A 19,098-nucleotide genomic window follows, 5' to 3' on the forward strand; every position below is an offset into this window, starting at 1 on the left:
CCAACCTTAACATAGCTCAAAAGGAAAAATTAAATGAATTGGTTAGTGCTATCCATGAAAAGGATGACCTTTTGGATTCCCAAGAGGATTGTCTAATTAAAGAAAACAAAAAACATGTTAAGGTTAAAAAGGCTTATGCTCTTGAAATTGAGAAATGTGAAAAATTATCTAGTGAGCTAAGCACTTGTCGTGAGATGATTGACAACCTTAGAAATGAAAATGCTAGTTTAAATGCTAAGGTTGATTCTCATGTTTGTAATGTTTCAATTTCCAATCCTAGAGATAATAATGATGATTTGCTTGCTAGGATTGAAGAATTAAACATTTCTCTTGCTAGCCTTAGAATAGAGAATGAAAATTTGATTGTTAAGGCTAAAGATTTTGATGTTTGCAAAGTTACAATTGCCGATCTTAGAGATAAAAATGATATTCTTCATGCTAAGATTGTTGAACTTAATTCCTGCAAACCGTCTACATCCACTATTGAGCATGTGTCTATTTGTGATAGATGTAGAGATATTGATGTTAATACTATTCATGATCACATGGCTTTAATTAAACAACAAAATGATCATATAGCAAAATTAGATGCTAAAATTGCCGAGCACAATTTAGAAAATGAGAAATTTAAATTTGCTCGTAGCATGCTTTATAATGGGAGACGCCCTGGCATTAAGGATGCCATTGGCTACCAAAGGGGAGACAATGTCAAACTTAATGTCCCTCCTAAGAACTTGTCTAACTTTGTTAAGGGCAAGGCTCCCATACCTCAGGATAACGAGGGTTACATTTTATACCCTGCCGGTTATCCCGAGAGCAAAATTAGGAGAATTCACTCTAGGAAGTCTCACTCTGGCCCTAATCATGCTTTTATGTATAAGGGTGAGACATCTAGCTCTAGGCAACCAACCCGTGCTAAGTTGCCTAAGAAAACTCCTATTGCATCAAATGAGCATAACATTTCATTTAAGACTTTTGATGCATCATATGTGCTTACTAGCAAATCCGGCAAGGTAGTTGCCAAAATTGTTGGGGGCAAACACAAGGGGTCAAAGACTTGTGTTTGGGTACCCAAAGTTCTTGTGTCTAATGCCAAAGGACCCAAAACCGTTTGGGTACCTAAAGTCAAGAACTAAAATTGTTTTGTAGGTTTATGCATCCGGGGGCTCAAGTTGGATACTCGACAGCGGGTGCACAAACCACATGACCGGGGAGAAAAGGATGTTCTCCTCATATGAGAAAAACCAAGATCCCCAACGAGCTATCACATTCGGGGATGGAAATCAAGGTTTGGTCAAAGGACTTGGTAAAATTGCTATATCTCCTGACCATTCTATTTCCAATGTTTTTCTTGTTGATTCTTTAGACTACAACTTGCTTTCTGTTTCCCAATTATGTCAAATGGGCTACAATTGTCTCTTTACTGATGTAGGTGTCACTGTCTTTAGAAGAAATGATGATTCAATAGCATTTAAGGGTGTGTTAGAGGGTCAGCTATACTTAGTAGATTTTGATAGAGCTGAACTCGACACATGCTTAATTGCTAAGACTAACATGGGTTGGCTCTGGCACCGCCGACTAGCCCATGTTGGGATGAAGAATCTTCACAAGCTTCTAAAGGGAGAGCACATTTTAGGATTAACAAATGTTCATTTTGAGAAAGACAGGATTTGTAGCGCATGCCAGGCAGGGAAGCAAGTTGGAGTCCATCATCCACACAAGAACATCATGACGACCGACAGGCCGCTTGAGCTACTCCACATGGATCTTTTCGGCCCGATTGCTTACATAAGCATCGGCGGGAGTAAGTATTGTCTTGTAATAGTGGATGATTATTCTCGCTTCACTTGGGTATTCTTTTTACAGGAAAAATCTCAAACCCAAGAGACCTTAAAGGGATTCTTAAGACGGGCTCAAAATGAGTTCGGCTTAAGGATCAAGAAAATAAGAAGCGACAACGGAACGGAGTTCAAGAACTCTCAAATTGAAGGCTTCCTTGAGGAGGAGGGCATCAAGCATGAGTTCTCCTCTCCCTACACGCCACAACAAAATGGTGTAGTGGAGAGGAAGAATCGAACTCTATTGGACATGGCAAGAACCATGCTTGATGAGTACAAGACACCGGACCGGTTTTGGGCCGAAGCGGTCAACACCGCCTGCTACGCCATCAACCGGTTATATCTTCACCGAATCCTCAAGAAGACATCATATGAACTCCTAACCGGTAAAAAGCCCAACATTTCATACTTTAGAGTTTTTGGTAGCAAATGCTTTATTCTTGTTAAAAGAGGTAGAAAATCTAAATTTGCTCCTAAAACTGTAGAAGGCTTTTTACTTGGTTATGACTCAAACACAAGGGCATATAGGGTCTTTAACAAGTCCACTGGACTGGTTGAAGTCTCATGTGACGTTGTGTTTGATGAAACTAACGGCTCTCAAGTAGAGCAAGTTGATCTTGATGAGATAGGTAATGAAGAGGCTCCATGCATCGCGCTAAGGAACATGTCCATTGGGGATGTGTGTCCTAAGGAATCCGAAGAGCCTCCAAATGCACAAGATCAACCATCCTCCTCCATGCAAGCATCTTCACCAACTCAAAATGAGGATGAGGCTCAAGTTGATGAAGGGCAAAATCAAGAAGATGAGCCACCTCAAGATAATGGCAATGATCAAGGGGGAGATGAAAATAATCAAGAAAAGGAGGATGAGGAAGAACCAAGACCGCCACACCCAAGAGTCCACCAAGCAATACAACGAGATCACCCCGTCGACACCATCCTCGGCGACATTCATAAGGGGGTAACTACTCGATCTCGGGTTGCTCATTTTTGTGAACATTACTCTTTTGTCTCCTCTATTGAGCCTCACAGGGTAGAGGAAGCTCTCCAAGATTCGGATTGGGTGGTGGCGATGCAAGAGGAGCTCAACAACTTCACTAGGAATGAGGTATGGCATTTAGTTCCACGTCCTAACCAAAATGTTGTAGGAACCAAATGGGTCTTCCGCAACAAGCAAGATGAGCATGGTGTGGTGACAAGGAACAAAGCTCGACTTGTGGCCAAGGGATACTCCCAAGTCGAAGGTTTGGATTTCGGTGAAACCTATGCACCCGTAGCTAGGCTTGAGTCAATTCGCATATTATTGGCCTATGCTACTTACCATGGCTTTAAGCTTTATCAAATGGACGTGAAAAGTGCCTTCCTCAATGGACCAATCAAGGAAGAGGTCTATGTTGAGCAACCTCCCGGCTTTGAAGACAGTGAGTATCCTAACCATGTTTATAGGCTCTCTAAGGCGCTTTATGGGCTCAAGCAAGCCCCAAGAGCATGGTATGAATGCCTTAGAGATTTCCTTATTGCAAATGACTTCAAAGTCGGAAAGGCCGATCCTACACTCTTTACTAAAACTCTTGAAAATGACTTGTTTGTATGCCAAATCTATGTCGATGATATTATATTTGGGTCTACTAACGAGTCTACATGTGAAGAATTTAGTAGGATCATGACACAGAAATTCGAGATGTCTATGATGGGGGAGTTGAAGTATTTCTTAGGATTTCAAGTGAAGCAACTCCAAGAAGGCACCTTCATTAGCCAAACAAAGTACACTCAAGACATTCTTGCTAAGTTTGGGATGAAGGATGCCAAACCCATCAAGACACCCATGGGAACTAATGGGCATCTCGACCTCGACACGGGAGGTAAGTCCGTGGATCAAAAGGTATACCGGTCGATGATTGGTTCATTGCTTTATTTATGTGCATCTCGACCGGACATTATGCTTTCCGTGTGCATGTGTGCAAGATTCCAATCCGACCCTAAGGAATCCCACCTTACGGCCGTAAAACGAATCTTGAGATATTTGGTTTATACTCCTAAGTTTGGGCTTTGGTACCCTCGGGGATCCACTTTTGATTTGATTGGTTATTCGGATGCCGATTGGGCGGGGTGCAAAATTAATAGGAAGAGCACATCGGGGACTTGCCAGTTCTTGGGAAGATCCTTGGTGTCTTGGGCTTCAAAGAAGCAAAATTCGGTCGCTCTTTCCACCGTCGAAGCCGAGTACATTGCCGCAGGACATTGTTGCGCGCAATTGCTTTGGATGAGGCAAACCCTGCGGGACTACGGTTACAAATTAACCAAAGTCCCTTTGCTATGTGATAATGAAAGTGCAATCAAAATGGCCGACAATCCCGTCGAGCATAGCCGCACTAAGCATATAGCCATTCGGTATCATTTTCTTAGGGATCACCAACAAAAGGGGGATATCGAGATTTCTTACATCAACACTAAAGATCAATTAGCCGATATCTTTACCAAGCCTCTTGATGAACAAACCTTTACCAAACTTAGGCATGAGCTCAATATTCTTGATTCTAGAAATTTCTTTTGCTAGCTTGCACACATAGCTCATTTGAATACCTTTGATCATATCTCTTTTATATGCTATGACTAATGTGTTCTCAAGTCTATTTCAAACCAAGTCATAGGTATATTGAAAGGGAATTGGAGTCTTTGGCGAAGACAAAGGCTTCCACTCCGTAACTCATCCTTCGCCATCGCTCCAAGAAAAGGGACCTTGTCTTTGGGGGAGAGAGTAAAAGCCCAAAGCAAAAGGATCGGACTTCGTCTTTGGTATAATCTTAACTCATTTACTTATGACCAAAGGGGAAGATAGTACTTCGAAGGGCTCTAATGATTCCGTTTTTGGCGATTCATGCCAAAGGGGGAGAAAGTATGAGCCCAAAGCAAAAGGACCACACCACCACCTAAGGACCGCACCACCACCTATTTCAAAAACTTAGTGATTTCCAAATGTATTTATCAATTGATATCCTATTGTGTTCAAAAGGGGGAGAAAGTAGTATTTCAAAAATGGTATATCAAAACCCTCTTGAACACTAAGAGGAGCATCTCATTTAGGGGGAGTTTTTGTTTAGTCAAAGAAAAGGCATTTGAAACAGGGGGAGAAAATTTCAAATCTTGAAAATGCTTTGCAAAATCTTATTCATTTACCTTTGACTATTTGCAAAAAAAAACTTTGAAAAGGATTTACAAAAGAGTTTGCAAAAACAAAACTTGTGGTGCAAACGTGGTCCAAAATGTTATATAAGGAAGAAACAATTCCATGCATATCTTGTAAGTAGTTATATTGGCTCAATTCCAAGCAACCTTTACACTTACATTATGCAAACCAGTTCAATTATGCACTTCTATATTTGCTTTGGTTTGTGTTGGCATCAATCACCAAAAAGGGGGAGATTGAAAGGGAATTAGGCTTACACCTAGTTCCTAAATAATTTTGGTGATTAAATTGCCCAACACAAATCTTTGGACTAACTAGTTTGCCCAAGTGTATAGATTATACAGGTGTAAAAGGTTCACACTCAGCCAATAAAAAGACCAAGTTTTGAATTCAACAAAGGAGCAAAGGGGGAACCGAAGGCACCCCTGGTCTGGCGCACCGGACTGTCCGGTGCGCCACCGGACATGTCCGGTGCACCAGGGAGACTCAGACTCAAACTCGCCACCTTCGGGAATTTCCAGAGGCACTCGCGCTATAATTCACCGGACTGTCCGGTGTACACCGGACAGTGTCCGGTGCGCCAAGGGAGGTCGGCCTCAGGAACTCGCCAGCTTCGGGAAACGCCAACGGCTAGTCCGCTATAATTCACCGGACTGTCCGGTGTGCACCGGACTGTCCGGTGCGACTCCGGAGCAACGGCTATCTCCGCGCCAACGGCTCTCTGCCGCGCATTTAATGCGCGCTCTGCGCGCGCAGAGGGCAGGCTCGCCCATGCTGGCACACCGGACAGCAAACAGTACCTGTCCGGTGTGCACCGGACACCCAGGCGGGCCCACAAGTCAGAAGCTCCAACGGTCAGAATCCAACGGCAGTGATGACGTGGCAGGGGGCACTGGACTGTCAGGTGTGCACCGGACTGTCCGGTGCGCCATCGAACAGACAGCCTCCCAACGGCCACTTTTTGTGGTTGGGGCTATAAATACCCCAACCACCCCACCATTCATTGCATCCAAGCTTTTCACTTCCCAACTACTACAAAAGCTCTAGCATTCAATTCTAGACACACCAAAGAGATCAAATCCTCTCCAATTCCACACACAAAACCCTAGTGACTAGAGAGAGTGATTTGCTTGTGTTCTTTCGAGCTCTTGCGCTTAGATTGCTTTCTTCTTTCTTGATCCTTTCTTTGCAATCAAACTCACTTGTAATTGAAGCAAGAGACACAATTCTTGTGGTGGTCCTTGCGGGAACTTTGTGTTCCAAGTGATTGAGAAGAGAAAGCTCACTCGATTCGTGGATCGTTTGAGAGAGGGAAGGGTTGAAAGAGACCCGGCCTTTGTGGCCTCCTCAACGGGGAGTAGGTTTGCAAGAACCGAACCTCGGTAAAACAAATCTCCGTGTCTCACTTACTTATTCGCTTGGGATTTGTTTTGCGCCCTCTCTTGCGGACTCGTTTCTTATTACTAACGCTAACCCCGGCTTGTAGTTGTGTTTATATTTGTAAATTTCAGTTTCGCCCTATTCACCCCCCTCTAGGCGACTTTCAGTTTGGCAACCTGCGAGTTATCAAACATTTCCAAGAAAAAACTACTTCAGGTGGGTGGGACATTTGCAAGAAAAAACTATTATTGCAGGTTGGTGGGACATTTGAAAAAAAATAAACAAGTACATGTGTGTGGGTCATTTGAATGGAAACAAACTGGATTGCCTCTATTAATCTACCTGAAACACACAGCTAAGTCGTACAATAGATCGATACAAACGTTAAATAAATGTGAATCATTTTAACTGATACGTAGCTCATACTTACATTCTTTTTGAACGGAGAGGGTAAAAAGCCTGAAAGAAAAATAAAGGATAAACCATTGATGTGACTTATAAGAAGCTAGCCTAGCTCTTTGTTGATTATCGAATTGCGTACATCAAGATGTATGCTGGGGTGGAACCTAAAACTCATACAAACGTACATGGTGTTTGCAAACCCTGCTAGTTGTGCCATCAGAACTTGCAGGTAACAGTTTGATTCATTAGTGTCGGCGTTTCGAGACCGGGGGGTCCCTAAGCCGACGAGTGAGTGTGCTGCGTGCCCCAGCCCAGATGGGTCGGGCGCGTGGGCGAGCGCGAAGGGGGGAGAGGCGAGGTGGCCGGAGACGGGCGTGAGAGAGGTGGAAGTCCCGCGGCCTTCGTGTTCGTCCCGCGCCCAGGTCGGGTGCGCTTGCAGTAGGGGGGTTACAAGCGTCCACGCGGGTGAGGGAAGCGAGCGGCCCCAAGAGAGTGCCTGTCCCGTCCTCGGTCCCGCGCGACCAACCTTCTCTAAGAAGGCCCTGGTCCTTCCTTTTATAGTCGTAAGGAGAGGATCCAGGTGTACAATGAGGGGTGTAGCAGAGTGCTACGTGTCTAGCGGAGGGAGAGCTAGCGCCCTAAGTACATGCCAATGTGGCAGCCGGAGAGATCTTGGCACCCTACTGGCGTGATGTCGTGGCTGTCGGAGGAGCAACGGAGCTTGGCGGAAGGACAGCTGTCGGAGCGGTCGAGTCCTTGCTGACGTTCACCTGCTTCCGTAAGAGAGCTGAGAGCCGCCGCCGTCATGGAGCTTGGGAGGCGCCATCATTGCCTATCTGGCGGAGCTGGTCAGATGGGACACCGGTCTTGTTCTCTACGGCCCGAGTCGGCTCGGGGGTAGAGTGGTGATGGCGCTCCCTGTTGACGTGGCGGGCCCGCGCCCGAGGCCGGGCGACGTGGGGGCTCCTCCGAAGCTGGGGTCGAATCTGTCTTCCATTGCCGAGGCCGAGTCCGAGCCCCTGGGTCGGGCGAGGCGGAAGTCGTTCGGCAGAGGCCAGGGCGGAGTCCGAGCCCTGGGGTCGGGCGAGGCGGAGTTCGTCGTCTTCCGGGGCCGAGCCCGAGTCCGAGCCCTGGGGTCGGGCGGAGCGGAGTTCGCCGTCTTCCGGGTCTTAGCCCGAGTCCGAGCCCTGGGGTCGGGCAGAGCGGAGTTCGCCGTCTTCCGGGTCTTAGCCCGAGTCCGAGCCCTGGGGTCGGGCGGAGCGGAGTTCGCCGTCTTCCGGGGCCGAGCCCGAGTCCGAGCCCTGGGGTCGGGCGGAGCAGAGTTCGCCGTCTTCCGGGTCTTAGCCCGAGTCCGAGCCCTGGGGTTGGGCGGAGCGGAGTTCAGCGTCTTCCGGGTCTTAGCCCGAGTCCGAGCCCTGGGGTCGGGCGGAGCGGAGTTCGCCGTCTTCCGGGTCTTAGCCCGAGTCCGAGCCCTGGGGTCGGGCAGAGCGGAGTTCCCTATGGCGCCCCTGGCGAGGCCTGACTGCCTGTCAGACTCACTCTGTTGAGTGGCACCGCAGTCGGAGTGGCGCAGGCGGCGCTGTCCTTCTGTCAGACCGGTCAGTGGAGCAGCGGAGTGACGACGGTCACTTCGGCTCTGCCGGGGGGCATGCGTCAGGATAGAGGTGTCAGGCCACCTTTGCGTTAAATGCCCCTGCAACTCGGTCGGTCGGTGCGGCGATTTAGTCAGGGTTGCTTCTTAGCGAAGCCAAGGCCTCGGGCGAGCCGGAGATGTGTCCGCCGTTAAAAGGGGGGCCTCGGGCGAGACGGAAGTCCCTCGAGGTCGGCTGCCCGAGGCCGAGGCTAGGCTCGGGTGAAGCGTGATCGAGTCACTCGTATGGACTGATCCCTGACTTAATCGCACCCATCAGGCCTCTGCAGCTTTATGCTGATGGGGGTTACCAGCTGAGAATTAGGCGTCTTGAGGGTACCCCTAATTATGGTCCCCGACAGTAGCCCCCGAGCCTCGAAGGGAGTGTTAGCACTCGCTTGGAGGCTTTCGTTGCACTTTTTTGCAAGGGGACCAGCCTTCCTCGGTTGCATTTCATTCCGGTGGGTGCGCGCGAGCGCACCCGCCGGGTGTAGCCCCCGAGGCCTCGGAGGAGTGGTTTCACTCCTTCGAGGTCTTAATGCCTTGCGTAACGCTTCGGCTGGTCTGGTCGTTCCCTCATGCGAACTGGCCGTAGCCCGGGTGCACGGTCGGGGCCCAAGTTCTCGGGCTGGTATGTTGACGCTGTCAACGGTTCGGCCGGAGCCGGGTTTGCGAGAGCAGCCCCCGAGCCTCCGCACAGGGCGAGAGGACGATCAGGGACAGACTCGACTTTTTGCATACGCCCCTACGTCGCCTTTCCGCAAGGAGGAGGGGGGAGTGCGCCATGTTACCCTCGATGGGCACCGAACATGGTGTCTCCGGTGAGCTGCAAGCGGGTAATCCGAGTGGACGTCCGTGCCCCATTCGTTGGGGGTCGGCTAGGGGCCCAGAGGCACGCCCAAAAGTACCTGCGGGTGATCTGCCGGAGCCCGGACCCGGTCCCCTGGCGACGGGGTCCGAGGGCTCGATGCCTCCCTCCGATGGGATTCCGTTACAAGATCGCTCCCGCTGGTCTCGGAAATGTCCTAGGGTACCTCGGGAGCGCAGCCCGAGCCTTGGTTATGTATCGAACGTACCCCTGGTCATCCCTCGCTCGGCGTCTGAGGCGACTGTGAACCCTTCGGGGGCCAGCCTTCGAACCTCTGATCAGTAATGGGCGCGGAGCCCGAGTAGCCTGAGGCGGCCATGGAGCCCTTCGGGGGGCCGGCCTTCGAACCCCTGACCAGTAGTGGGTGTCGGGCCCACGCGATCTGAGGCGACTGTTGAACCCTTCGGAGGGCCAGCATTCGAACCTCTGATCAGTAGGGGGGCTCGGAGCCCGGTTCCTTCACAGGGAAGGATCCTTTTCGGGGTATCCCCCTTTCCCGGTCCCTGTTGCAAGAGATAGAGAAAGAGGAAAAAGGGAAAAGGATACGAAATCGAACGATGTGGCGTACCTTTTTTGGCGCGGTTATTACGGCGAAGGCGAAGCGTCGTCCGCTTCCCCTGCCAGAAGCGCCGCCTGTCCTGCCGTGGAGTTAATGCGACGGGGCGAGTGGTTGGAGGGGCGGCCGTTGCGCGTGCGCGAGCCGTTCGAGGAACGGATCACGGGCGCACCGTCTTCACGCCGTGGGAGGAGGCTCTCTTGCTGTCCCTGGATGGGACGTGAGCCTGGCTGACGACGTGACTGCTGCTCCTGTCCGTCTGCCACCGTCATTACTGCCGGCCCACTTTCGGCCGCATTGGCTGTCGCGACAGGCTGGCGCCGCTGGGTCGTGCGCTGGGTCGCCTCGAGTCACGGCATAGGCTCCGCAACCGAAGAGGTGCGACGGTGGCACAAGTGGTGGCGCGGCTGCTTGCGTGCAGCAACTGGCGCGCTGGTTGCGTGACGCGTGGGCCTGGGCCTCCAGGCTGGCGTGTCAGAAGTCGGAGAAGCGCGTCCACCTGGCGCGGTTGCATGCCGCCTGCATGGCTGCCCGCCCCTTCCGCCCGTTGGTCTGGGCAAAAGTGGGGGGTCGCTTGTAACCGCTGGGCGGTTGTGCGCACCACGCGCGACGGTTTGGCTTCTTCTGCTCGGAGCCGGTCTGCATGACATGCGGGACCCAGCCCCCGAGTCGCAGGGGTGGGCCTTGGAGCGTGTTGGAGAAGACTCAGCCCGCGGCGTTTGGGGGCGCACGTAGGGAGAGTTGCTTTTAAAAGGAGGGCGACCCCTTTCGTAAGGCAACCATGTCTTCTTCCTCCCTCACGCGTCGTGTCTTTCCATCTTCCAAGCCCCCGGATGGGGGGTACCCACCGTCTTTCCGCCTCCTCGTTGGAGGAACACAACTCTGTGGGAGTTGGTACCTTTCAGCCATTGTTCGGCTTCAAGGATTTTCATCACGCAGCCCGGTCGCACCCCTCGACCGGCGGTCACCTGAGATGGCGACCTCCGGCCTGATGGTGGGGGAAAGCGAGCCGGGCTGCGGCCTCTGCCCCTCCCTCAGCCTCAAGGATTTTCATCACCAAGGCTAGGGAGGGGAGAGTGCCGAGTTGGGGTCGGCCCCCGCGCGGGCGACGGCCCGCTCCTTCACTCAGTGATGGGGGGAGGAGCAGGTGTCGCCCGTGGCGCTGGCAGCTGCAGCGTGCCCGGTCTTCAGACGCGAGTGGCTTCGGAGCCGCTCGCGGCGCCGGCGTCCGCCACGGCAGCTGGAAGAGGTTCTTCCGCCGGCGCGATAGCCGGGGCCGGCCACGGGCTGACCTCCAACTCTACGGCCTTCTGCCCGTCCTTGCCTCACGAGTTTTGGCACGGGCGGGGGCCTCCTGGCAGCGGCATCCACCCTGAGGTCAGCGTTGCCGCTGTTCGGCCCCCCGGAGCAGAAGTCGTCGTCGTCGTCGCTGCTGGAGCAGGTGACGGCGCGCCGTTCATCGGCCTTCCGTTGCTCCGCAGGCCTTCCCCCTCGTAGTGGGGTTGTTCGTACCTGCGGAGGGGGAACCGGAGTTTCGTTTGTAATGGCATTTCGATTGCTAGGGTTTTTTGTTCATTGTGGCTGTCGAGGCCTGAACATGTATGTAATTTCGGCACGGAGCCGTGTTTTTTCCTCATTTTCGAGCACTAAGTCTCGCCTGTTTATTATCTGTACCGCTTCACCAAGCATGAGTCGCCCCGTGTCAAGGTGACGAGTGAGGTATCCGTATCCCGGAGGCGTAGGAATCCCTCGGCTCGATCGGCCTTGTTGTCTGAGGCTCCTCCAGCTTAGTTAAAGAGACCCCTCGGCCGCTCTTCGATGAGCCGAGGCCGGGGGTAGCGATGTCAGTACGAACAGAGGCGGAGTTGGCTCGAAAATGGGAACCTGGTTGGCCGGAGCCTAGCCAGGTTGTCCGTCAGCGGATCCGACGCCGGAGTCGATCAGCCGAGGCCTCGGGTCGGGCTAGCGCCCTTGGAAGATGGTTGGCCGAGGCCCCGGGGGTAGCCGGCCGAGCCGCCTGCTCGGGCCGGATTCCCGGAGAAGTCCCTGGACCGCGCCACCGTCCGAGGCTGGGTCGGACCTTGCTGAAGACGTCGTCGATGCCGAAGGTGCTACGGCCCCCTTCAGCGTGAAGACCCGAGCCTGCAGGATCAGATCGTCTTGTAGCGTGTGCCTTCTGCGGCCGCTGAGGCCAGAAAACACACCCTCGCTGCGCTTCCAAAGCTGCGTCTCTTTTCCCCTTATTCCGAGCCTCTGGACTTTCCGTCGGTAACAGGGATGTTTGTGCGGGCGAGAGCTGCTTCTCGCGGAAGGTGATGAGTGAGGTATCCGTATCCCGGGGGCGTAGGAGTCCCTCGGCTCGGTCGGCCTTGCCGCTTACGCGTACCTTCACCCGTCCATGAGGCCCTGTCTCCGACTTAGTCGAGGAAGCTTGAAGGACCACTTTGGCAGAAGAGCTTCCGAACGTGAAGACTTGTCCGGTCCACGGAGTCGCTTTATCCGAACGCGAGTTACTTATCGCAGAAGGTGATGAGTGAGGTATCCGTATCCCGGAGGCGTAGGAGTCCCTCGGCTCGGTCAGCCTTGGCTGCTTACGTGTACTCCGTCGTTTCCAGGATCCGCTTTTCGAAGTAGTCAAAAAACACGGAAGAAATTCTGCTAAAAAGAGATCTTTTTTCGAAGGAAAAAATTCGACGCAGAGGGGGTCTCCCCCCTTTTAGCCCCCGAGGGAGGGTCGGGCTTTGCCGAGGCGAGGCCGACCCTTCCTTGATGACTAAACTTTTGCGTGGGTGCGAGGTATATGAACAACTTGGAAACATCTTAAGGGTAGAAGCGATGTAGCTGTTTGATGTTCCAAGCGTTGCCGTAGACCTCGCCTTGATTGTTGGCCAGCTTGTATGTTCCGGGCTTCAGGACTTGGGCGATGACGAATGGCCCCTCCCAGGGGGGCGTGAGCTTGTGCCTCCCTCGGGCGTCCTGCCGCAGCCGAAGCACCAGATCGCCCACCTGGAGGTCTCGGGATCGGACCCCTCGGGCGTGGTAGCGTCGCAGGGACTGCTGGTACCGCGCCGAGTGTAGTAAGGCCTTGTCCCGAGCCTCCTCCAGCTGGTCCAGTGAGTCTTCTCGGCTAGCTTGGTTGCTTTGTTCATTGTAGGCCCTCGCCCTCGGGGAGCCGTATTCCAGGTCAGTGGGCAAGATGACCTCGGCCCCATAGACCAGGAAGAACGGCGTGAAACCCGTGGCTCGGCTCGGCGTTGTCCTCAGGCTCCAGACCACCGAGGGGAGTTCCTTCATCCATCGCTTGCCGAACTTGTTGAGGCCGTTGTAGATCCGGGGCTTGAGCCCTTGTAGAATCATGCCGTTGGCACGCTCTACTTGCCCATTCGTCATGGGATGAGCCACGGCAGCCCAGTCCACCCGGATGTGGTGGTCTTCGCAGAAATCCAAGAATTTTTTGCCGATGAACTGGGTACCGTTGTCGGTGATGATGGAGTTTGGGACCCCGAAGCGATGGATGATGTTGGTGAAAAACGCCACCGCCTGCTCGGACCTGATGCTGTTCAGGGGTCGGACCTCGATCCACTTGGAGAATTTGTCGATGGCGACCAGCAGGTGCGTGTAGCCCCCGGGCGCCTTCTGCAAGGGACCAACGAGGTCCAGACCCCATACAGCAAAGGGCCAGGTGATGGGTATCGTCTGCAGAGCCTGAGCGGGCAGGTGGGTCTGCTTCGCATAGAATTGGCACCCTTCGCAGGTGCGGACAATTCTAGTGGCGTCAGCCACCGCCGTTGGCCAGTAGAAGCCTTGCCGGAAAGCATTCCCGACAAGGGCTCGGGGTGCTGCATGATGGCCGCAAGCCCCTGAGTGTATTTCTTGCAGGAGTTCCTGACCTTCGGCGATGGAGATGCATCGCTGGAGGACGCCTGAGGGGCTGCGGTGGTAGAGCTCCTCCTCATCGCCCAGTAAGACGAATGACTTGGCGCGTCGCGCTACCCGCCGAGCCTCGGCTTGGTCGAGGGGTAGCTTTCCTCGGCGGAGATATTGCAGGTACGGGGCCTGCCAATCTTGATCAGGCGTGGCCCCGCTCTGCCCTTCCTCGACGTCCAGTGCCTCGCCCTCGGGGGCCGAGGGTGCCTCGGGCTGTGCCGAGGGTGCCTCGGGCTCGGGAGCGTCGTCGATCTTGACAGAGGGTTGATGCAGATCCCGGGAGAAGACGTCTGGGGGGACCGTCGTTCGCCCCGAGGCTATTTTAGCCAGCTCGTCTGCAGTCTCGTTGTAGCGCCGAGCGATGTGGTTGAGCTCGAGCCCGAAGAACTTGTCTTCCAGGCGCCGAACCTCATCGCAGTAGGCCTCCATCTTCGGGTCGCGGCAGTGGGAGTTCTTCATGACTTGGTCGATGACGAGCTGCGAGTCACCGCGGGCGTCGAGGCGTCTGACCCCTAGCTCGATGGCGATCCGCAACCCGTTGACCAGAGCTTCGTACTCGGCCACATTGTTGGATGCCGGGAAATGGAGGCGTAGCACGTAGCGTAGGTGCTTTCCGAGGGGCGAGATGAAGAGCAGGCCCGCGCCGGCTCTCGTCTTCATCAGCGACCCGTCGAAAAACGTGGTCCAGAGCTCCGGTTGGATCGGAGCTGTCGGCAGCTGGGTGTCGACCCATTCGGCCACGAAGTCCGCCAACACCTGGGACTTGATGGCCTTCCAAGGGGCGAACGAGATTGTTTCGCCCATGATTTCCACCGCCCACTTTGCGATCCTGCCCGAGGCCTCTCGGCACTGGATGATCTCCCCTAGGGGGAAGGATGACACCACAGTTACCGGATGAGACTCGAAGTAGTGTCGTAACTTCCGCCTCGTTAGGATCACAGCATACAGCAGCTTCTGAACTTGTGGGTAGCGGATCTTGGTCTCGGACAGTACTTCGCTGACGAAGTAGACTGGCCTCTGAACGGGCAATGCATGCCCTTCCTCTTGCCTCTCGACCACAATCGCGGCGCTAACCACCTGAGTGGTTGCGGCGACGTAGACCAAGAGGGCTTCTCCATCAGCTGGGGGCACCAAGACAGGCGCCTTCGTAAGGAGCGCCTTCAGGTTCCCGAGGGCTTCCTCGGCCTGAGGGGTCCAAGCGAAACACTCGGCCTTCCTTAAGAGGCGGTACAGAGGCAGACCTCTTTCGCCGAGGCGTGAGTTGAAGCGGCTCAGGGCCGCAAGACATCCCATGACCCTCTGTACGCCTTTTAAGTCCTTGATGGGTCCCATGCTGGTGATGGCTGCGATCTTCTCCGGGTTGGCTTCGATGCCACGCTCGGAGACGATGAACCCCAGGAGCATGCCTCGGGGTACCCCGAAGACACACTTCTCAGGATTAAGCTTGACTCCTTTCGCCTTGAGACATCGGAATGTCACTTCAAGGTCGGAGAGGAGGTCGGAAGCCTTCCTTGTCTTGACTACGATGTCATCGACGTAGGCCTCGACTGTGCGACCGATGTGTTCGCCGAACACATGGTTCATGCACCGCTGGTACGTCGCGCCCGCATTCCTCAAACCGAACGGCATGGTGACATAGCAGTACATGTCGAATGGCGTGTGAAAGAAGTCGCGAGCTGGTCGGACTCTTTCATCCGGATTTGGTGATACCCTGAGTAGGCATCGAGGAAGGACAGGGTTTCGCACCCAGCAGTGGAATCCACGATTTGATCGATGCGAGGCAGAGGGTAGGGAACCTTCGGACATGCTTTGTTGAGACCAGTGTAGTCTACACACATCCGCCATTTCCCCCCTTTCTTCCTCACAAGCACAGGGTTGGCAAGCCATTCGGGATGGAATACCTCTTTGATGAACCCCGCTGCCATCAGCTTGTGGATCTCTTCGCCAATCACTCTGCGCTTCTCCTCGTCGAATCGGCGCAGAGGCTGCCTGACGGGTCGGGCTCTGGCCCGAATATCCAGCGAGTGCTCGGCGACATCCCTTGGTATGCCGGGCATGTCCAAGGGACTCCACGCAAAGACGTCGGCGTTTGCGCGGAGAAAGTCGACGAGCACTGCTTCCTATTTGGGGTCGAGCCCGGAACCGATCCGGATCTGCTTGGAGGCGTCGCCACTGGGGTCGAGTGGGACAGCCTTAACCGTCTCTGCTGGCTCGAAGTTGCCGGCATGGCGCTTCACATCTGGCACCTCTTTGGAGAGGTTCTCCAGGTCGGCGATGAGGGCCTCGGACTCGGCGAGGGCCTCGGCGTACTCCACGCACTCCACGTCGCATTCGAATGCGTGTTTGTACGTGGGGCCGACGGTGATGACCCCGTTGGGGCCCGGCATCTTCAGCTTCAGGTAGGTGTAGTTGGGGACGGCCATGAACTTCGCGTAGCATGGCCTTCCCAGTACCGCGTGGTAGGTTCCTCGGAACCCGACCACCTCGAACGTCAAGGTCTCCCTTCGGAAGTTGGAGGGTGTTCCGAAGCAGACGGGGAGGTCGAGTTGTCCGAGGGGCTGGACGCGCTTCCCAGGGATGATCCCGTGGAAGGGCGCAGCGCCTGCTCGAACGGAGGACAGATCGACGCGCAGGAGCTTGAGGGTCTCGGCGTAGATGATGTTGAGGCAGCTGCCCCCATCCATCAGGACCTTGGTGAGCCTGACGTTGCCGATGACGGGGTCGACGACGAGCGGGTATTTCCCCGGGCTCGGCACGTGGTCGGGGTGGTCAGCCTGGTCGAAGGTGATGGGCTTGTCGGACCAGTCTAGGTAAACTGGCGCCGCCACCTTCACCGAGCAAACCTCCCGGCGCTCTTGTTTGCGATGCCGAGCCGAGGCATTCGCCGCATGCTCACCGTAGATCATGAAGCAGTCGCGGACCTCGGGGTATTCTCCTGCTTGGTGATCTTCCTTCTTGTCGTCGTCGTGGGCCCTGCCACCCTCCGCGGGTGGCCCGGCCCTGTGGAAGTGGCGCCGAAGCGTGACGCACTCCTCGAGAGTGTGCTTGACGGACCCCTGATGATAGGGGCACGGCTCCTTGAGCATCTTGTCGAAGAGGTTTGCACCTCCGGGGAGCTTCCGAGGGTTCTTGTACTCGGCGGCGGCGACAAGGTCCGCATCGGCGGCGTCGCGTTTCGATTGCGACTTCTTCTTGCCCTTCTTCTTGGCGCCGCGCGGAGTAGACGCCTCGGGAGCCTCTTCCGATGGGCGGCCCTAGGGCTGCTTGTCCTTTCGGAAGATAGCCTCGACCGCCTCCTGGCCAGAGGCGAACTTGGTGGCGATGTCCATCAGCTCGCTTGCCCTGGTGGGGGTCTTGCGACCCAACTTACTCACCAGGTCGCGGCAGGTGGTGCCGGCGAGGAACGCGCCGATGACATCCGAGTCGGTGATGTTGGGCAGCTCGGTGCGCTGCTTTGAGAATCGCCGGATGTAGTCCCGGAGCGACTCTCCCGGCTGCTGCCGGCAGCTTCGAAGGTCCCAGGAATTCCCGGGGCGCACGTATGTGCCCTGGAAATTGCCGGCGAAGGCTTGGACCAAGTCGTCCCAGCTGGAGATCTGCCCCGGAGGCAGGTGCTCCAACCAGGCGCGAGCAGTGTCGGAGAGGAACAGGGGGAGGTTTCGGATGATGAGGTTGTCGTCGTCCGTTCCACCCAGTTGGCAGGCCAGGCGGTAGTCCGCAAGCCACAGTTCCGGTCTCGTTTCCCCCGAGTACTTCGTGATAGTAGTCGGGGGTCGGAACCGGGTCGGGAACGGCGCCCGTCGGATGGCCCGACTGAAGGCCTGCGGACCGGGTGGTTCGGGCGAGCGACTCCGATCCTCCCCGCTGTCGTAGCGCCCCCCACGTCTGGGGTGGTAGCCTCGGCACACCCTTTCGTCGAGGTGGGCCCGACGGTCGCGTCGATGGTGCTCGTTGCCGAGGTGGCCCGGGGCCGCAGGCGCGGTGTTGCGCGTGCGCCCGGTGTAGACCGAGGCTTCCCGCATGAATCGGGAAGTCGCGGCATGAGGTTCCGAGGGGTATCCCTGCCTTCGGGAGGCAGTGCTCTCGGCCCGTCGGGCCGCAGCGCCTTCCAGGAGATTCTTGAGCTCTCCCTGGATTCGCCGACCCTCAGTAGTTGATGGCTCCGGCATCGCGCGGAGGAGCATCGCTGCGGCTGCCAGGTTCTGACCGACCCCGCTGGATGCGGGTGGCGGCCTGACCCTGACATCGTTGGCGACGCGGTGCTGGAGACCTTGGGGCAGGTGACGTATTTCTCCGGCCGGGGGTTGGCCCGCCCATACCTGTCCGACGTCCCGACGGATCGGCTCAAGCGCTCCTGTTCCCTCGTCGAGCCTGGCCTGCGCCCCGCGGACTTGCTCGAGTTGTGGGTCGTAACCCCCCGCCGGAACAGGGACCACAGCTAGCTCCCGCGGGATGTCGGCGCGAGGCGCCGGCCTAGGAAGATCACCATCCTCTGGCATGCCGAGATGGTTGCGTTCGGAGGGATCCCCTAGCTCGATGTGGAAACATTCGCGGCTTGGGCCGCAACTCTCGTCGTTAAGGCTACGACTTCCGTCGGAACAGTCGGAGAGGCAGTAGTTACATGCGGTCATGAAGTCCCGCATGGCACTGGGGTTGCCAAGTCCAGAGAAATCCCAACAAATGCTGGGATCGTCATCTTCCTCGGACCCAGAGGGCCCGTAGGTTGAGACGCCCGTCAACCGGTCCCAAGGCGACCGCATACGAAACCCCAGTGGGGTTGCACTCGCCTCAATGAGAGCGCCCGCCAAAGCAAGGTTGCTAGGCGGGTTGAGGCCGAGTCGAAATGACGTAAGATGGGGATTAGTCAGTACCTTTTGGTCGACACGGAGCGACGTAGTCACATCGGTGACTGGTTGCGCCGTCATCTCAGGTACAAGGGCGACGTCCTGCAAGCTCTCCGCGAGCGCGCTGGCGTCGTCTTCTTGCTCGGGATCAGCGTGTCGCGGGGGGACGGCGCTTGCCTTCGTCTCGAACTCGAGGTCGACGCCCGGCGTGCCTTCCGTCGGGGCGTCGGGGGCATCGATTCGCTCGACGACCGACGAAGCGCGGCCTCCCGCTTGGCCTTGGTTGCCCCGCCTCCCCCTCCGTTGGCGGGGGAGAGGACGGAGCGAGCTCGAATGTTGTTCTTCCACCACGCGGGGAAGATGTCGTCGATTCCGCCGCCGGCGGGCGGGTTGTCGGCCGCCATTGTCGTTATCGCACGGCGGTGGAAGGAGTATCATGTCGTAGCTGCCGTCGAAGGACATGAAC

This window comes from Zea mays, chromosome 4 (genome assembly GCF_902167145.1).
Source record: "Zea mays cultivar B73 chromosome 4, Zm-B73-REFERENCE-NAM-5.0, whole genome shotgun sequence".
In the NCBI taxonomy this organism is placed as follows: Eukaryota; Viridiplantae; Streptophyta; class Magnoliopsida; order Poales; family Poaceae; genus Zea; species Zea mays.